General features: G+C 45.9%; 1 long non-coding RNA gene across 2 annotated transcripts in view; it reads right to left on the reverse strand.

The window, feature by feature from the left end:
- Positions 1 to 14,731, reverse strand: part of LOC103566490 (uncharacterized) — a 63,649-nt gene extending 48,918 nt beyond the window's left edge. The window contains exon 1 of one of the 2 annotated variants that reach the window (XR_011524092.1): positions 14,368 to 14,731. This is a non-coding gene — a long non-coding RNA (uncharacterized lncRNA). The remainder of the gene's footprint in view (positions 1 to 14,367) is intronic. The other variant, XR_011524091.1, reaches the window with a different exon arrangement.
- Positions 14,732 to 20,203: the final 5,472 nt, after the last annotated feature.

Raw genomic sequence — 20,203 nt, forward strand, 5'->3', positions numbered from 1 at the left:
AAGGCAGAGCTTGGACTTCAGAGTAAGTGACACCCGTGTCCAGATCCTGGCTCTCCCTCTAACTAAACAAGCACCATACTCTCAGTTTCTTTGGCTGGAAGACAGGAATAATAATGGTTCCTTTGCAGAATTGATGTGAGGATAAATGAGAAAACTTATATGGGGGGCGGTGCCGGCCGAGAGGCATAGTGGTTAAATTTGCGAGCTCCGCTTGGGTAGCCCATGGTTCATGGGTTTGGATCCCAGGCGTGGACCTAGCACCACTCATCAAGCCATGCTGTGGCAGGGTCCCACACACAAAATAGAGAAAGATTGGCACAGATGTTAGCTCAGGGCCAATCTTCCTCACCAAAAAAAAAGAAAGTACCCAACACATTAAAGCCTCTCGATTAAATGGTGCCTTCCTTCCCATGTTCTCCTGTCCTATTCTCTGTGCCTGTGAAGGTCTCCCACCCACCCCGCCCTGTCCTCCTGGTGAACTCCTACTCAATCTTCAAGTCCCAGCTCAATGTCCCCCCCCACCCAGAGAAGCCTTTCCTGGCTTTCTCAGGCAGAGTCCCCGGCTCCCGCCCCTGTCTCCCGCTGACCGGGGAGCTCCTCCAGAGCGGGAATCCCTCCTCAAACACCTTTGTATCCTCAGCACCTGGCATCATTTAAAGATAAATATCTGTTGAGTACTGCTCTGTGATTTCCTTGTGAAAATGAAGGATCCTTAGGTGCTTTGAAATATTTTCATTACAATAACTGTTTGTAACAGAGAAAACTGGGAAGCAACGTAGATGTCTAATAATCGGAGGTTAAGTAAATGATAGTTCCTCCTCAAAGTGTGGTGGTACGCTGCCATCAAAATCGTCTTGTAAAAATGTGCTGTTGACATTAAAAAAAATGTTCTCAATATACATTGTGAGGGAAAGATGCAGTTTTCAAAACAGTGCTATGTACAGAATGATCTCGTTTTGTGATAAAAATATAAATGTTTGTGTATGCATAAAAAAGATCTGGAAGGACCCAGCGGTTGTCTCTGGGTGGGTGGAATTTGCATGTTGCTTTTCCTTCCTTATGCTTGTATGTATTTTGTGATTTTTCTATAATGAGCGTAAATTACTTTTGTAGTAAGAAAAAAATTTTTAACTACCCAAAATTGTTTTTCTGATTGTAATGCATTTTCATTGTAGAAAATTTGGAAAGTCTGAAAACTAGAAAAAAGAAAAGATAATTATGCATGCTCTTCCTCCGAGAGAATCTGTTAACATTCTAGTGTATTTCTTTCCAGTCTTTTTTTTAATGTGCGTATGAATTTTTTAAACTACTTGAGATCAAACTTATCTGTGGTTTAATATTCTGCAATTTTTTATCACCTAGTGAATATTTTCAAAAATTATTACAAATTCTAAATATGATATGTCTTACAAAGGGCTAGAAAAATCAGCTATCCTAGGAAAAAAAATAGAAGAGCTAAAGAGTTGATTAACAGTCTTCAAAGTATGGCACAAGGCATTTTAAAGACTTTCTTAGGCCCTGGAGAGGCCTTATATTGTACAAAATTCTTTAAAATAATCCATCTTAACAATTTTAACTGTAAAGTTGTTGAAAGGGTTTTTTATACTTTTGCTATTGAACTTAGCTAAACATGCTCATTTAATTTACAGCTGGTGAATAACAACTTACAATTGGCTATAATTTCTCAGTAACTATTGTGCATATTTGAGAACTCTTGCAAAATGATAAAAATCCCACCTACAAATTTTTCAAATATAAAGAAACACGAAATTTTAACGATTAATGAAGTTAACGTAACACAATGTTACATTTTCGAGGTTTTTAATTAAACGTTTCTTGATTTTACAGTTTCCCCCATTTTGGCATCAATAACTTTTTCCAGATCTCCTAGGCCTTGGCCTCTGTGTCTACCCTACCTCGTTGGGGAAGACATCCTTCTTGAGACCCTTAGCTGTGGGGTAGGGCTCGCGGCAGACAGACATCCCGCAAGGATGGGAACCACTGAAAGGCTAGCAGTGGGAGAGGCCAATTTATTCAGCAGAGTTGTCTTTTTTGTGACAACCTCCAAATAGAAAGTGGGAAGGTTTAGACAGTGGATTCCTGCACCAGGAGATTTGTGCTTCTGAAGTTGTCGTTAGTGCCCTCAAATCTATTCCAATTCCTGGCGACCCTGTGGACAGCAGAGCGGAACCCTGCCCGTCTGTCTGTGCCATCCTCTCACCTTCCAGCGCTCCATCAGACAGTGCTCCTCTGCTCTTCTTAGGGTTTCCATGGCCAATTGTTTCGGAAATGGATGGCCAGGTCCTTCTTCCTAGTCTGCCTTGGTTTGGAAGCTCTGCTGAAACCTGTCTGCCATGGGTGACCCTGCTGGTGTTTGAAATCCCAGTGGCACAGCTCTCAGCATCACCGCAACATGCAGCCACCCCAGTGTGACAACTGATAGACGGCAGGAGTGGTCCCCCGACCTGAAAAGGGACCCCGGGCTGAGGAGGTGAGCGCACAGAATCTTAACCACTAGACCACCAGGGCTATACTTCTCAAGTACTGGCAAGTGGACTGGGGGAAAGGAGGAGGGGAAGGAGGGAGAGGCAGAGAAGGAAGAACAGGAAAGAGGAGAAGAGGAAGCAAAGAAGGAAGGAAGGAAAAGAGGGAGGGAGGAAGGAAAAAGAAAAGAAGGAGAGAGGGCTATATTTATTAGTTGCTTATGAGCTGAGCCCTTTACATACTATATTTCATTCAATGCTGGGACTACTGTCACTCTCATTTTACAGATAAGTCTCCTGAGGCTCAGAGAGGTTAAGTCATTGGCCAATATTACACAGCTAGATAATGATGTAGTTGGCCCAAGACTGTCCAGCTCTACAGCCTGCCCTACCACATGGCCTCCCCAAACACACCTACCCTATGTGGGCCTCCTCCCAGCTTTAGAAGGACAGAATTTAAAGCTGGAAAGGCCCCTGAGGTCAACTCACCCTCCGTCTCTACGTTTATCACAGCGCTGCTGACACGGAAAGTCTTGTTCCCTCTCAGCATCTCGCTGAGCCAGGCCCTCCCATCCCCCAAGAGCACCGTGTCTGGCCCAGAAAATGTGTTCCAGAGATGTTGGCTGAATTAACGAATTAAATAAATCTCTCATTTTGCTGAGAAGGAAGACCAGCAAAGAAAATCTGGGGACCACACAACGGGGGTAACTTGCCCGCAGTCACCCAGCGAGGAGGTCACGACAGAGTCTGGATTCGAATACCAGCCAACGCTTCTCGCACGGTTTTACCTGAGTTTACAGGGTTTTCCACTTTCTGTCATCTCATTTCATTCTCCCAACGACCACATGATTATTATCACACGTCGTCAAATCTAAGACCATCAATAGGACACACCACTATTTTAGGTAACAATAAGACAGAAAGAAAAAAAAATGGTGCCAAGCATCCTTGATCGACACCATCAACTGTAAGATGCATTTCTACCATGTGAAAAACATGTGATGTTATCTCCATTTTGCAGATGTGGAAACGGAGGCTCAGAGGAATGAGGTGGCACGTCTTGGTCACGCAGCTGGTAAGAGTGGGCATCTGTGATTCAAATTAGTCCTGGGCTTTCTCTACAGTTATACCTCAAGGCACTGTGATTTGATGGTTGGGTGTGGGTGTGTGTGTGGCTTTTTTTCTCCCCTCTATTTAAATGAGAATCTGAATTCAGCTGGTGAAGCGGTCCCTTCCCCACTGGATTAGAAGCACTGTGTCTGAAAGTTGCTGTGCCAGCATCTATCACTGTGGCTGGCCCGGAGCAAGACCCCCCAAATTATCTAGGAGTTGGAGGAGAGGTCACACTAGAAGGCATCTCAGAAGTCCAGAAAACACAGGCCTGCGTACAAGTCCACCAGCTGTGGCCGTGCCTGTGCTGCTGACACCAGGGCAGGCAGAAGCCAAGTGCAGAATGGGGTGGGGTGGGGCAGGAGGCCCTGGACTTAGAATGGATCCCGAGGCAGACGGACCAGGTCGGAATCCCAGCTTTGCCAGCTTCTAGCTGTGGGACCTTGGGCAAGTTCTTTCATCTGAGTCTCTGTTTACTCCGTGGTATAATGGGAATAATGCAATACTACCTATCTCGCGAGATTATGTGAGACGTGAGACAATGAAAGTAAAGAGCTTAACACACTGTCTGGCACGTGGTAAATCCCCAGTGGATCACAGCTAAAGCCACGCACAGGAAGGAACGTCTGTCGTACGTCATCTCGAACAAAACCAAACTGGCTGGTCACCGGGAGATTTCACGATTGGGAACCCCCAGCCTCACTCCCACAGCAGGAGACCTCCCACCAGCTTTGTAAACCTCACATACAGGAAAGAAATGGGCGTTGCAAAGTCACCATCGACACTGAGCCAATTAATAGAATCATAAGCGTTTACCTTGGTCAACCTAGGCAAAAATGTTTAAAACCCTGGGGAGAAGAGATGATTTTCTAGGAAAAAAGAAAATATTACAACTAATTCCAGAAGAGTTTTTAAAAACATACTCGAAAAACCCCAAAACATACTAAATACTGTAGACTAAATTGAGGATGTTTTCAAAGAGTTATCCCCCCAAAAAGTGTCAAGTCCAGAGAGTTTCCTGGGTGAATTCTACCTGCTATTTAAATTGTTCCAGAGCAAAGAGAAAGCGGGAAAACTTCCAAATTCTTTTTATGAAGACAGCGTAAACCTGACAAAGAGAACAAATGAAAGGAAGACAGAAAGAGACGCTGGGAGCTGTCTCTGCAGTCTGTAAACACTGGAAGCATTTCCCACAGTCGGGAGCAAAAAACAGATTTCCGCTAACACCATCATTATTTAACATTGCTCTGGAAGCACTGGTCTATACAATTATACAGCAGAAAGAAACAAGAAATATGAAAACGGGAAAGAAGAAAGCAAAATTATCGTTATTATTAGGCGATATGACTAGAAATCTGGAAAACTCAAGGTGACTCTCAGAAATTATCAATAAAATCATTCAATATCAATAAAATAAGGTGACTGGTTATATGACTGATATACAAAAGTCAGTTGCCTTCTTATATGCAATCAGCAACCACTTAGAAAATGCAAGAAAAGATTCCATTCATACGAGCAACAACACAAAATACAGCTATTACCAATGTGCTAAGAAGAATGTTTTAGAATGCTACTGAGGGACTCAATAGTCTGAATAAATGTAAACACATATCCTGTTTTTGAATAGGAAGATGTTCTATTGTAAAGATGTCAGTTCTCACAAATCATTATATTTACAGTGATTCCAATTTTTAAAATATAATAAAAAGAGCTGCTTTTGGAAGAAGATGGGCTGATTCTAAAGTTCACATGGAAAAATAAGCATCCAAGAATAGCCTGGAAGGGAGCTGGCCCAGTAGCATAGTGGCTAAGTTTGCACGCTCCACTTTGGTGGCCCAGTGTTCACCGGTTCGGATCCTGGGTGCAGACCTACACACCGCTCATCTAACCATGCTGTGGCGACATCCCACATAGAAGAACCAGAAGGACTTACAACTAAGATATGTGACTATGTACTGGGGCTTTGGGGAGAAAAACAAAAAAAGAATAGCCTGGAAAAAAAAAAGTCAGACATTAAAACATAGCGTAGTTTCTTAGATATGACACCAAAACCACAAACAACAAGAGAAAAAAGTAGATAAATTGGACTTCATCAAAATTAAAAACTTTTGTGCTTTAAAGGATACCATTAAGAAAGCGAAAATACAACTCCCAAAGTGGGAGAAAATGTTTGCAAATCATATATCTGATAAGGGTCTAGTGTCTAGAATGTATAAAGAGCTCTTAAAATTCACTAATAAGAAGACAAATAAACTAATTTAAAAATGGGCAAAGGATTTGAATAGACATTTATCCAAACAAGATATACGACGGTCAAGAAGTCCATGAAAAGATGCCAACATTACTAGTTATTAGAGAAACGCAAATCAAAACTGCAATGAAATACCACTTCGCACCCACAAGGATGGCTATAATAAAAAAGGCAAACATTAAGAAATGTTGGTGAGGATGTGGAGAAATTGGAACCCTCATGCACTGCTGTTAAGGATATAAAATGATGCAGCTACTTTGGAAAACCACCTCACAGTTCTTCAAAATGTCAAACATGGAATTATCATATGACCCAGCGATTCCACTCCTATATATATATGTATATATATTTTTTACATATGTATATATATATATAACATATATATGTTTTTGATTCTCTTGGGTGTGTATGTGTGTATGTATATGCTACTGCTATACATAGAGAGCAGCATTACTCATAATAGCCAAAAATTAGAAACAATCCAAATGTACACCTGCTGATGAATGGATAAACAAAATGTGGTGCAGTCATACAGTGGAATATTATACAGCAATAAAAAAGGAATGAAGTACTGGTACATGTTACATCGTGGATGAAATTTGAAAACATTACACTAAGTGAAAGAAGTCAGTCACAAAATGCCACATGGTGTATGTTTCCTGTAATTCTATTTGTACGAAATGTCAGAATAGGTAAATCCATGGAAACCGAAAGTAGATTAGTGATTGCCAGGAGCTGGGGGCAGGAGGGAGTGGAGGGTGACTGCTAATGGGTACAGGCTGTCTTTGTGGGGCGATGAAAATGTTGTGAATTAGATAGCGGTGATAGCTACACAATTCTGTGAATATACTAAAAAACACTGAATTGTATACTTAAAGAAGTGAGTTTTATAGTATGTGAATGATATGTCAATAAAGCTGTTATTTAAGAAAACATAATGTGAAGCTTTGGTTAGCAAAATAGTTAGCTCGAAAGACGAGAACAGATACAATTACCTGCTAGAATTTAGTGTATAAATAAGGTGGCGTTTCCAATAAGAGGAAAGATGGATTATCCTGAAAGTGATACTGGAACAACCTTCCTTGCTGGGGGGAGCAGCACTTGGAACCTTACCTTGCGCCTGTTACCTAAATATATCCAGATGTATCAAAGACTTAAATGTAAAAAGTTAGACCATAAAAACATGAGCATTAAACAGGAGAGCTTTTTAAAATCTCCAAGTGGGAAAGTCAAGACAAAACACCAAAGGCCTCAAGAGGAAAAAAGCAGATATAAATTGGACTTTAAATGTTCTAAATTTCTACATGGAAAAAATCAAAAGACAAACAATAAACTGGAAAAGATTTTTGTGAAAATATAACACAAATTTCCAATTTCCTTTTATAGAAAAAGATTGTATGTATCTAAGAAAAAGCAAGCCAATAGAAAAATAAACATGAACAGACCATTTCCAGAAATAAAGATATAAATATGAGATGTCAAACTTCACTCTTAATTAAAGAAATGTACATTAAAACAACAACAAGATAGCGTTTTTCATCTATCAGATTAGCCAAGATGAAAGAATTTGCTAAAATACTGCATATTCAAAGATGTAAAAAAACTGGCACAGTTGAAAATTTCTGCCTGCACGAAAACCTGCACACAGATGTTTATAGGAGCTTTATTCAGAATCGGTAAATCTTGGAAGCAACCAAGACATCCTTCAGTAGGTGAATGGATATACAAGCTGTGGTACCTCCGTACAATGGAATATTATTTAGTGGTAAAAAGAAATGAGCAATCAAGCCATAAAAAGATACGCAGGAACCTTAAATGTGTTTGTGAGGGGAGAGAAACCAATATGAAAAGGCTATACACTATAGGATTCCAGCCATACGACATTCTGGAAAAGGCAAAACTATGGAGACAGTAGAAATATCAGTGTCTGCTGGGGATTTGGGGGAGGGGGAGGGAGGGCTGCATAAGCAGCGCGCAGAGGATTTTTAGGGCAGTGAAACTAATCTGTATGAGACTGCAATGGTGAATACTTGTTGTTATACATTTGTCAAAATCTATAGAATGCACAACAACCAAGAGTGAACCCTAATGTAAACTATGGACTTTGGTTAATAATAATGTATCAACATTGGCTCATCAATTGTAACAGATGTACCACATTTATACAACATGTAAGTAACAGGAGAAACTATGGAAGGGCAAGGAGGTATGTGGGAACTCTGTACTTTGTTTCTTCTTCTTCCTCTTTTTTTTTTCTGCTGAGGAAGACTGGCCCTGAGCTAACATCTGTGCCCATCTTCCTCTGCTTTATATGTGGGACGCCTGCCACAGCATGGTTTGACATGTGGTGTGTAAGTCCACACCCGGGATCCGAACCAGCGAACCCCAGGCTGCCAAAGTGGAACATGTGAACTTAACCTCTGCACAACTGGGCCGGCTCCGGAACTCTGTACTTTCTGACTAATTTTTCTGTAAACCTAAAAATACTCTAAAAAAATAAAGGTTACTAATTTTTTTTAAAACTTGCACTAATACATTAATGGGAGGTGTATAAATTGGTGTGATCCCTTTGGAGCGAAATTTGACAATACCTTTCCAAAATTTTAAACTTATGTCCTTTTACACAGATAGTCCACTTCTCAGACTCTGTCTTACGCATATACTCACAGGTGGGAAATGACGTTTTATACAAGGACATTCATCAGTTCTGTTTGTAATAGCAACAGATAGGAACTAACCTTGTGGTAGGCAGAATAATGGGCCCCCAAACGCCCACATCCTCATCCCCAGCGCCTGTGAATACACATGGCAAAAGGGAGTGAAAGTTGCAGATAGAATTAAGATTACTAAACAGCGGATCTTAAAATAGGGAGATTATCCTGGATGATCCAGGTTGGCTCAATATAATCACAACGATCCTTAAAAATCAAAGAAGGAAACGGAAAAGTGACATGATTTGAGAAAAACTTGACCCATGGTTGCTGGCTTTGAAGAAGGAGGCGGGGGACACAAGCCAAGGGATGCAGGTGGTCTCTAGAAGCTGGAAAGGGCAAGGACACAGGTTCTCCCCTAGGTATGCAAAGGGAACACAGTCCTGCCAACAGCTTGATTTTAGCCCAGCAAGACCCATTTCAGACTTGTGAGCCCCAGAACTGTAAGATAATAGGTTTGTGTTGTTTTAAGCCATTAAATTCATGGTCATTTGTTAAAGCGGCCACAGAAAACGAAGCAGCCGTCTATCTGTAGAGGACTGGCTAAATAAATACAGTGTAATACCACGCAGCCTTAAAAAGAATGAGGTAGCTTTATATATACTGATAGGGAATTAGTTTCAAGATACGTTGCTTAGTGAAAAAAAATGCAAAGTATAAACAGAGTGTATATATAGCGTGTTATTTGTGTAAAAAGGAGGCACAGTTTAAAATCCACATAGATCCTTATCCATGCATAGAATCTCTCTAGAAAGATACACCAGGACCTGGCAATATTTATTGCCTCCAGGGGCACAGAAATGGGTGACAAGAGGTTCCGGGGGGGGGGGGGGGTGCGCATTTTTCACTGTATCCTCTCTCGTGCTGTCGTATTTTTTGTTTTTTGGGGTTTTTTTAATCATGTACAAATATTACTTTAAGAATAAGGAGAGAGAAGCATTTTTTAAAAACTAAAGGGAATTCAGTCTTAAATGAGTTTTTAGTGTTTTAATCTTTTTCATCAGTATTGATGGAACCCCTTCCGGGAGTGGCGCACTGGCACATGCCTTTTCTCATTTAATCTTCCTAACAACCGCGACAGCTTGGTATTATTATCCCTAGCCACAGTAGAGGCGCTGAGGCTCAGAGAGGTTTAGTGACCAAATTTGCACAGCTAGTAAGTTTCGCAGTTGGGTTTTAGAGCCTGGTCCCTCTGCCTCCAGGGCTGTCTCCTCCAACTGCTGCTTCCAACAGTTGCGGGAGGGGCCGGCTTAACCCTCGCATGCTACTCCAGGGAGCTGGCAGACGGGCCCGGTGCCCTCCGTTGCTTTCGAGTCCCCCTCCCAGACCTCTGAGTTGTGCTTTCTGGCTCAGCCCACCTTCTCCTGTTACATCTCTCAGCAGAGTTCTTTTGGGGCCTTCTGGGGAGAGGCCACTGCCAGCGGTCGCTGTGGCTCTAACTGTCCCCTCCCGCGGGCTCACGTTGCAGTGGGCCCAGCACAGCCACCTGCTTTCCTCATGTGGAGATGAAAGCCTAGAGATGACGGACCTCCGAGTAGTATTACATCTTGATCAAATAAGGCTGCCCTGAGATTTCTCGTTCCTGCAAGCGCGGGGACAGAGATGAAGGGGTTTCCCCCGTCTGTCGGCAGCTTACCACTCCCCGGCGCACAAATCCACCTTCGTGGGCCTCCCTTTCTGGTAAAACGCAGATCGGATTCCCGTGTTGTATGGACAGATGTTGCTGGACCATTTACCTCTTGGGAGCACTGTTGAAATATGGCCAAGCTGCCTTTCATGTTGAGGATCTCAAAGCAGTTTAAAATGAGTAATTAACAAAGTTCAACCTCCAGAAAAAGCAAGAATTATTATCTTCATTTTATAAGTAGATCAGAGGTCACTCAATCAATGGCAGATGTAGGAAACAGATGCAAGAATTCTGCTTTTGTCCCTGGCTGCAGCCACAGAATCCTGCCTTTGGTATGACTGTCAGACCTCCTTTCTGCTCTCTGACTTTTGGCCAAAGACGTGGAAGTGGCCTTTATATGTTTCCACTTAAAGGTTTGAGTTTTATGTATGGTTCCTATGCCTTTGATATGTCTGGAATTTCTAAAAGAAAAGGAGAAGAACGATATTTGATGCTTTTCAGAGCTCACGGAGGGACTGAGCGTTATATAATGGGTCAAATGCTGATAAAAGAAAAAAAATCCCGCTCAGCAGATCTTTAGAAAGTTCACTTTTATGCTCTCTCCGAAAGAACTTTGTCTGTTAAAATTAAACAGAATGTACGTTTAGTCACCAAAATGATTGTTGCGGGAATAATGAAAGTCACCACTTACGGAGCGCCAACTGTGCACTAAGCACTTACATTATATCGCGCGATTCTCGCAAACAGCTGAGGAGGGATTTATTATTCATTCATTTTATAGATAATATAACGGGGCTTAGAGATAGAAGATGGGTTGAGGAGACAGGAAAGAAAAGAAAGAGAAAGCTCAAAGGAAGTTAATGAAGCAAAAATGATTGCCTATATACTCTGTGCCAGAGGAAGTGTGTTGTGACAGACACAAAGATGGAGACACAAAAATGAAGACAGTAACTCCCGATTCCTACTCTTAAGAAGTTTATAGCCTTGTAGATCATTGAGGGTGAGGGCTGAGGAGGCGAGCATATAAAAACACAAATACTGTCAATACGGTTCAGTCTGGAAGTATTTATTAAGTTCCTGGTATGTGTTAGACACTGCATTGGCTGCAAGGGTTGGTCCCTCTTCTCATAAGCTTATAGTCTAGTGGGAAAGTCAGACATTAATGAAATAATCAGACTGATTTAAAATCGCAATTGTGTAAAAGACACCGGATCGACTACAGCCTGACAAAGGATTAGTATCCAGAATATATAAAGAACTCCTACCTGTAATAAGAGATAATCCAACAGAAACACTGTCAAAGAAATGGATGAGCAATTTTAAAAAGACGAATGGCCAATAAACAACTGAAAAGATGCTCACTCTCTTGTAAGCAGAGAATTGCACATTAAAACATTAAAATCCCATTCCACACCCATCAGCTTAGCAAAAACTTTGAAGTCTGACATTACCAGGTGTGGTTGAGGATGCTAAGCATGGAAACTCTTATATGTTGCTCTCGAGGTGTCAGCTGGCACAACCACGTTGAGAAACTGTTCAGCCAAGCCGAGTGCAGCCACCGATTTGCAAGACCCGAGCCCCAGCAATTCCACACCCAAGTACCTCTGGGAAGGCTCGCTTTCACACAAGGGGATGGGTATGAAAAAATACTAATTGTAGCATTGTTTCTAACAAAAATAAAATTGAAAATAAGCTGAACGTCCACCAGCAGGAGACAGGCAAAGCGTGATGAACTCATAGAGTGGGACCCTAACGAGCAGTGAAAATGTACGATCTGGAATGACAGGTATTGATATGGATCCATTTCAAAGCCATAATGCTGAGTAAAAAAAAAGCAAGTTACACAATGATATATTCAGTAGAATGCCATTTGTTCAAAGTTTACAAACAGGCCAAACAATTCTATAAAGTGTTTCTAGGCACAAACATATGTAATAAAAACACAGAAGCGTGTATAGGAACGATACACCTCCCATGCAGGAGAGGGGTCACCTTCGAGGAGGGACAGAGATGGGCTCAAGGGGTCCGCCTAGACTGTAAAGTTTTATGTCCTTAAAAAAAAGATTTGAAGAAAATATGGCAAATGTTAAACCTTGGCAAAGCGAGGGGGCAGAAGAGGAGCCCAGAATAAACAGGTGTTGATATTGTTCTGTGTGGTTTTTTATATGCTTTGATCTATCAAAGAAGGATCTGACTGAATTGGGGTTGGGGTTGGGGGAGGGGTCAGGGAAGGCTTCTCTGACGAAATGTTGCTTACTTAGCATGAGAGTCAAAAATTGAGTAGGTGAGCAAGGGCAGAAGGGTGTACCAGGCAGAGAGAACTGGCTGTGCAAAGACCCTGGGGTCAGAGGGTGAACATAGAGACCAGGAACTGAGACCCACAACGTGGCCAGAGCAGAGGGAAGGAGGGGCTGGAGTCAGAGGTGGGGGTCGGGGGATGGTACACAGACCATGCAGGGCATCATAGGCCATCTTGAAGGGTCAGACCTTTACAGACAAAAGCAGAGTGATGGAAAGCTTTGGGGGCCCAAAGACACTTCACTAAGCCAGAGAGCGGAACAGGGAAGGCATTCTTGAAGAGGTGACTCACATCTTGAGTTCTGGAGAATGAGTAAGAGGAAGCCGGTTGGGGGAGGAGGAAGAATGCAACGCAAATCCCCTGGATAGGGCCCAACAGCAATAGAGACACTGATGACCTTCAGTAGTGTGGTCCCAGCAGAGTCCCACACCGAGGACCAGATCACAAGGTTTTAGGTAGAAAATGGCAGAAGACAGTGTCCATGAAAACAGGGCTTGGGGGGGTCCCCGGCTGGGCAGTCTTGAGAGAGGCGGGGCCAGACACAGGTTGTGCGCGGCTCGCTCTAGCAGCGTGTGGAGGACGAGTCTGAAGGAGGCAGGAGGGCAGACAGGGAGATTTTGAGCTGAGTACGTTAACAGCCTGAACCAGGATGAAGAAATGGAGAGTGCCTGGAGAGGTATTTAGGGCGGAAGGTGAGGCGTCTAGGATGATGGGGCGGGTGGTAGCGCCATCGCCGAGATGGACAATAATATGGGCAAGACACAGCAAGTCAGAGCTGCGTGTAGGGCAAGCCAAGTGGAAGTGTCGGGCAGGCAATGGGATGGGCGGGCCAGCGGCTGCAGCTCGAGAGCTGGGAGTGGGAGGCGCCTCCTGTGGGTGGTTATTAACCACTCGCAACAAACGAGTTGGTCCCGAGGGAGGGGAGAGGAAGAAGAAACTGAGTGGTCGCCGGGGGACGATCAGGAACGGGATGGGGGCGGGTGAGGGGAAGAGAAGGACAGGAGGGGAAAGACCACTCAGATGCTGAGCGGCCGCCGGGAGGTCACCCCGCGTCCGGCTGGGCGGGCCTGGGGCGCGGGGGCCGGCGTTGGCATCTCCCGCCTCTGCGCGGGGCTGCAGGCGGAGCCCGAGGGTGCTGGGCTCCGGCAGGCGCTGCAGAGCAAGCCCGGGCAAGGACCTTCCCGCGGCCGCCGGGGACAGCAGGACAGCCGCGAGGCCGGACCACCCCGGCCATCCCCGCCACCCCAGATTCCCCGCGTGCCCAGGCCGCGCCTCCCGCGCCGCGCCTCCCCGCGCCCCCGGACCTGGCGACGTCACTGCGGCTCTGACGCGCGCGAATGGAGGCGCGGGCGGAGGCGGCGCGGCGCGGGCATCCTCCGGGAGGTCCCGGGCCCCGCAGCCCGCGGCCGCGTCCTTGGCCCTCTTCCAGGGGCACCTCGATTTTCCACACTCGGGAAGACCGGCTGTCCTTCGCTACAGATAAGGACGCGAGCGCAGGGTAACAGATTTTAACAATGCCCGGAAAGAAATAGCCGGACCCAAGAAAGAAACTAAAAATAGCCGCCAGCTCGTGTAGCGGTCTTAAGAACAATAATGACAACAACCATAATAGCCACCATTTATTGAGCGCTTCCCCTGTGCCAGGCACTGCGTTAAGCGCTTTGCAGGCAACAACCCTCGGAGGCAAGTACCGTTATCCCTATTTTGCAGGAAACCAGGGCACAGAGAGGTTAAGTAACTTGCCCCAGGCGCACCGTTAGCTGATGCCAGTGCCAGAATTCCAACCCAGGCTGTCTGATCCCATGTAATCCTCATGTCAACCGACCAAGATTGGGATCATTATCTCCATCTTAAAGATGAGGAAAGGCCCATGGAAATTTAAGTACCTTGCCCAAGGTCACCTAGCTGGAAAATGGATGAGGCAGAAAGCGAACCCAGGGCTCCTCTCTGTCCGCAGAACCCGCGGTCTTGGCCATAGGCGATGCCACTTCCAAACCACCTCCGACAGCCCGGCAGACTTTGGCCGCGGAGCCCAAGAGGCGCAGCCCCTGCGGGGTTTAGGTGGGTTCCCGCGGCCTCCGATCCCCAGGTGAATCGGATGTTTCCAAGCATCGTCTCTGCTCAGCCCGCAGGCGTCAGATAAGGACGCGTCTCCTGGAATCCGGTCGGGGACCTGGCCGCGCGGTCCTCGGAAGGGATGGAGCGGGAGCGGGGGCGGGGGCGGAGGCAGCGGGAGGGATCCCGGGTCCCACCTGCAGAGCCGCGGGGCTGGACGCTTGTCCCGCGCGGCCGGCAGAGGGCGCTGCCGCACGCGCCTCGGGTCCACGGTCACCAGACCCCGAGGCGGGCGGGCCTCTGCCTGCAGACCCGGAGACTCAGAATCCCGAAGCGGGAACCTGTCTTTCCAAGGAGCAGGCACCCCTCCGGCCCCTCCCGTCGGCTCTGGGCCTGCTTTTCCAGACCACCCTTCCCCATATTCTGTGCTCTGCCCAGTCTTTGCACCGCCACCGGTTGGGTCGCCTCTTGCTGAGAAGCAAGAACACTGGTCTCATCCCATTAAAAGGCCCAGGTGTTTACAAGTCAAACTTGGCCCTTTGGTGATGTAAAATGGGGATAAATCATCCACTTGGGATGGATGACTAATTTTCTTTCCTTCTCCAAAATAGGGGGAGGGGATTTGTTAAAGAAGGAGCAGATAGATGAAAGGATCTATTTTCCTAATAGCTGCGGTGTATTAAGGGCTTGCTTTCTGCTGAGCCCATTCTGGTCTTAACTGCTTAGTCCTCACTGCGGCCCTGAGAGGTGTGCATCCTTCTTCCCCTTCAGCAGATGAAGTCACGGGACTGGTAAGTAGCGACACTGGGAATCCACCCAGGAGGATGTGACTTGAGAGCCCCATTCCCATCACCCAGGATGCACAAGCTGACGCAGTGAACAGAAGAGGTAAGATACAGGCTATGCAAAAGCAAACCGAAATCTCCTCCAAGATGCTTAGAAACACCACATGTGAATTAGACGCTTCGATTCCTCTCTGAGCCCCAGTTTGGGACTCAACTGTCTAAAAATGAAAAGCAAAACTTCAAGGTGCACTGAGGGGAGATGAGGAAGCGGGCTTTCTCTTTCTCTTGGAAGAGCATCCGGAGAGGCCCACTCACTTTCTATGTCTGGGCTCTGAGGAAATAAAGGTGGTTCTAGGAAAATCTGAAAAGTATGAGAGGAAAAAAAAAGTCCTTTTGTGGTTTTTACTTTAACCAAGCCTCATTTCGCTATTTGTGTTTTATTTCAAAATTAATGTGGCTCTCTCCACCCTTTCAATTGGCACATAAATAGCAAAAGCAGAAGGCCAGCTACCAACTTCAAAAGGGATGGGTTTCTCGGGAAGCAGGTCCACGACTTGAAGTGGAAATGAGGATTAAATGAGGTGCCTTAAACATTTCAAAGACAGACTTTCCACAAGGAATTTAGATCATAAGCTCTTAGAACGGGAGCTTTGTCTGCATCTGGACTGGGTATAGTGTCTAGAATCTGTGAGTACCCAATAAATGTGGAAAACGAATCACCCTTTTGTGTATGTCTGCATCCTCTAACCATCTGGGCCACACTTTGCTTATGGTCTTAAAGTGTGGCTTCTGGGGGATTTTCCTGTCCTTTGGATATGGGTCACACGCCCTCCCTCAGACTTTTCCAGAAGTTTGCTCTGGGAATTCAGTCGAGGTGAAGCAATCATTGATGATGTCACCAGGCTTGATTAAACAGAATGCCTGGTCAATTCTGGAATCACCAACTGGCAGCTTTTCCAAAGAAGGAAACCAAGGCAGAAGGGACCTCATGAGACTTAGTTCTGAATCTCTTGCTATAAGTCTTCTTTTTTGGTGAGGAAGATTGGCCCTGAGCTAACGTCTGTTGCCAATCTTCCTCTTTTTGCTTGAGGAAGACTGGCCCTGAGCTAACATCTGTGCCAATCTTTCTCTATTTTGTATGTGGGATGCCACCACAGCATGGCTCCACGTGTGGTGCATAGGTCCACACCTGGGATCCAGACCTGTGAACCCCAGGCCACCGAAGCGGAGTGCGTGAACTTAACCACTATGCCACCAGGCTGGCCCTTTGCTTTATGTCTTTGAACTAGAAGGATTCCCTTGTTACTCGACACAACAGAGCCCTGCGCATCCCAGGCTGCCTCTTGTAACATTCTTGGACTTGTTGACCTTTCCTCTCCCTGCGCCTTCCCTCCTTCTTTCAGTGCATTCTTTCTGCAAATGTGCATTGAGCACCCACTACATGGCACAGCAGGGAACCTAACACGCGCTCATAAGCTTACTCTCTCCCCGTTCCCACCTGGCTGCTGGCCTCATAGCTCCAACTCTCCTGCCTGGAGAGGCCCACAATAGTAAATGACTTGCTCTCCAGTGAAGACTATTGCTCAGCCACACCTGACATTCTATCAGCTCCTGCCAGCTCCCTGAGACCACACCCTATGATCCCAGGACACCACCTTGGTGACACCCATGTGGCAGAAGGTTTGGGTCCTGATGGACCCTCAGAAGCAGGGCCTGGAAATGCTCCAGCTCCAGCACTTGCCCACACTCCCTCCTTCCCTTTTGAGTTGTCATCCTTCAGTTCATACGGTCACTGTTGATGACTGAAATAGCCCGGGCCGTATTTATGAAGCATCTATTACAATGAAAAATCCCATAGTGCTATAATATCCCGCTGTTCAAAGGGAAATGTTGGCTTACACAAATAACAGTGACTGTCTGACAAGAGGGATGTGTCGGATAATGCTTAGGAGTCTTTTGCGTCACTTTTTTAATCGAATCTTGAGATTGAGTGATTCACAATAATGAGGGGAAAGAAAAACACTAGGCCTGATGTAGCTTTCAAGGTTATTCAAGTGGAATAGATTTCCACCACCAACAGCCTAGAAAAGATAGAATGCTTAAGGTAAATTGTCAGTTTTTTGTCTTTTTGGAAAATCCATTAATAGGGACTGAATGACTTGGTCTCAACCCATTCCAAAAAAAAAAGAGAGGATTGAACCGTAAGATTCAGATTATGTCCCTGGAAATCTCTTTAGAAAGTAGATTCCAGATCAGTCCTCATTCTTCTTGAATATTCCACCCCCTAAGACTGTCCCATCCCTTCTACATGCAGATTATTTTCTCCCCATTTGAGGAAGGCAGTGGCCCAGAGACCAGAAGAATGAGGGACAATAAGAAGGACACCTTTCCCTTACCTAAGTTGCAGGATCATTTGAATCTAGAGAATTCGGTCTGTGTGTGTGTGTCTGCACGCGTCCGTCATTGTGCATTCTCTGGCTAATGCCCAGAGTCGCCACCACATGGGGCCCGACATGTGCCAAAAAGGCCTATCTGTGAAGGACGTGTGTTCATCCACCAAGAAGTTCCTGGTGGTCAGTGTCTGCGTGTCCAGCTGCTGGGGTGAAGAGATTTGAAAACCACTGAACATTCCTGCTGGGAGCTTTCCAAGCTCTTTTGGGAACCGGCAACCGCGCTTGTCTGGGGAAATTAGATTTGCACTTTCACAGAGCGAGAAATTCCTCAGGGGCATTCTTGTACTCGGGAAGAGAAATCGAACCCAGCTCATTCCTTCAGGCCCATGCCATTAAGAAAGCAGACCGAGTCCAGCCAGCCGGTCCGGCCTGGGGCCGCGGAGCGGGGCTCGGGGGCAGCGGCGTTCGCTACTTTCACCGTGGCTAAGGCCCTCCCCTCGACGGCGCGAGCTTGAAATTTCAGGGGGATCGGGTTACCAGTGTGTAAACACCGTGAGTGACGGCCAACGCTCCCAAGCGACCACAGAGGATCGCAAACCCTTCCTATCTTCCTAGAAACCCTGGCGGCCCGGCCGGCTGCTTGCTGTCTGATGCAACAGTTTGCAACGCGGCTCCGGGAGCCGAGCCTGCCGCGGGGCGCTGGGCGCCTGCCGACGCGCATGCGCGGGCTGCGGCTCGGCCGCGCCGGGCGGGGGAGAAGCTTTCGGCCAGATGTGCTGGGGGCGGGGCCGGCCGGGCGGGGAGACCTTTGGCAGCTCGCGCCGGCGATCTGAGCTTAATTAAACTTCTCCCGAGGCATTGGCTGACTGATTGACCCAGTGATCCAAAAAAATCAGAGAGGCCCGAATCGCCCCAAACGCGGCGGGAGAGGGAGGTTGGGGAGCTTGGCTTTTGGTTTCCGGACCTGGGCCTTTGGATTCTGCCTCCCTTCCCGAAACCCCCCAATCCGCAATGCTGTGGGGGTCCCAAAGCTCCTTAGGGCGTCCGGCCTCGCTTGCCTGGGCCCTTCTACCGATTTCTCGAAAAGGCAACAGTGATTACAGAGGCAAAGTTTTCATAGCGCCTTGATGGATGTCTTTCTGCCCAATCATTTCTCCACCTTTGAGTGTCTTAGGTTTTATTAGCAGAAGGAACATGGCATCGTGGAGTATTTTCCAAATTTTTCAGCCATTCAGGTATTGCCTGCACGATTTTCTCCTATACCCACATTCCACCTATATTATATATTTTTAATTGACTTTTATTTTATTAACTTTCCCAATTCTTTGCATTAACTTTAAATCAATTCCATTTTTGTGCCTAACCTTGCTCTAAGCAATAACATTCGAGAAACTGCAGTTTTGATGTGCTAGTCTTATATTTTAATACACTTGGAAATAAATTCATAACTATTCAAATAAAAGATGTATGTGTTAGCTAAAAGTTTCTTGCCTACTACATTTGGAGAAAAACTCCAGAAGTAGTAACAATAGCTAACATATGTTAAGTGATTCCCTATGTCCCAGGGACAGTTCCAACCACTTTATTCTAAGTCCTTATGACACCTTAGAAGGTGGGTGTTTACATTTTACAGAAGAGAAAAGTGAGGCACAGAGAGGTTGAGTAACTTGCCTAAGATCACAAAGCCGGGATGCAAATTTTGCTAGCCTCCCTCTAGCGCCTATACTGCTGGCCTGTCTAAGGAGGCAAAGTTACCTCTGGGGAGCACCCAGGTGGTGAGTACAATTTAAATTTGAACCCAAGTCTGGCTGACTCCAGGTCGGAGCTTTTAACTCCCCTGCCTATTTTCCCAATCTCACCTCATACAGCCTTTTTATCTCTGTTTGCCTCCTTTAGGAACCAAAACGTGCTTCCAGATATTTCTCTCCTCAGCCCCTACATCTCCCACCCCCTCTGCCCCCGGGTGGGACAAAGGTTCTCATGTCTAGAGTTTCCTTCTCTGCTCTGAACTAGTCACCCACAAATCTCTGCTTTCCATGAGAATGCCTGCCCTGGAAGGTCCTATCTACTCTCCTCCATTTTCCATGGAACCGCTTAGAAATCCCACCCGTCAGCCTCACAAAACTACATTTCCCAGACTGCTCTGCTCACCGGGAAGGAGAACAAAAATCCCATGTCAAAGCATGTGGCTCCTATTTTGGGGTCGGAAAATCTGGTCACTAGCTTGGATAAAGGTTGGTATGCCCATAGGCTAATTCCTCTGGCCCCAGGCAGACATGAATTTCCCAGGACTCAATGACTTGGGGTGGGAGCGAGTTATTTCAGCCAACGAAACCTTCAATTAGAGGCATAAATGAAGACTTGGCGCAAGACTTCTAAAAGATGGCTGACCCCTGCCCAGCAGATACATTTTCTTTCTGCAACAGCCCTTCCCACCACCACTCCTTCCCTCTTTTGACTTCCTTTTCCTTCCCCTTCTTCCAGATTCT

The sequence above is a fragment of the Equus przewalskii genome, chromosome 11, assembly GCF_037783145.1.
Source record: "Equus przewalskii isolate Varuska chromosome 11, EquPr2, whole genome shotgun sequence".
Taxonomy (NCBI): domain Eukaryota; kingdom Metazoa; phylum Chordata; class Mammalia; order Perissodactyla; family Equidae; genus Equus; species Equus przewalskii.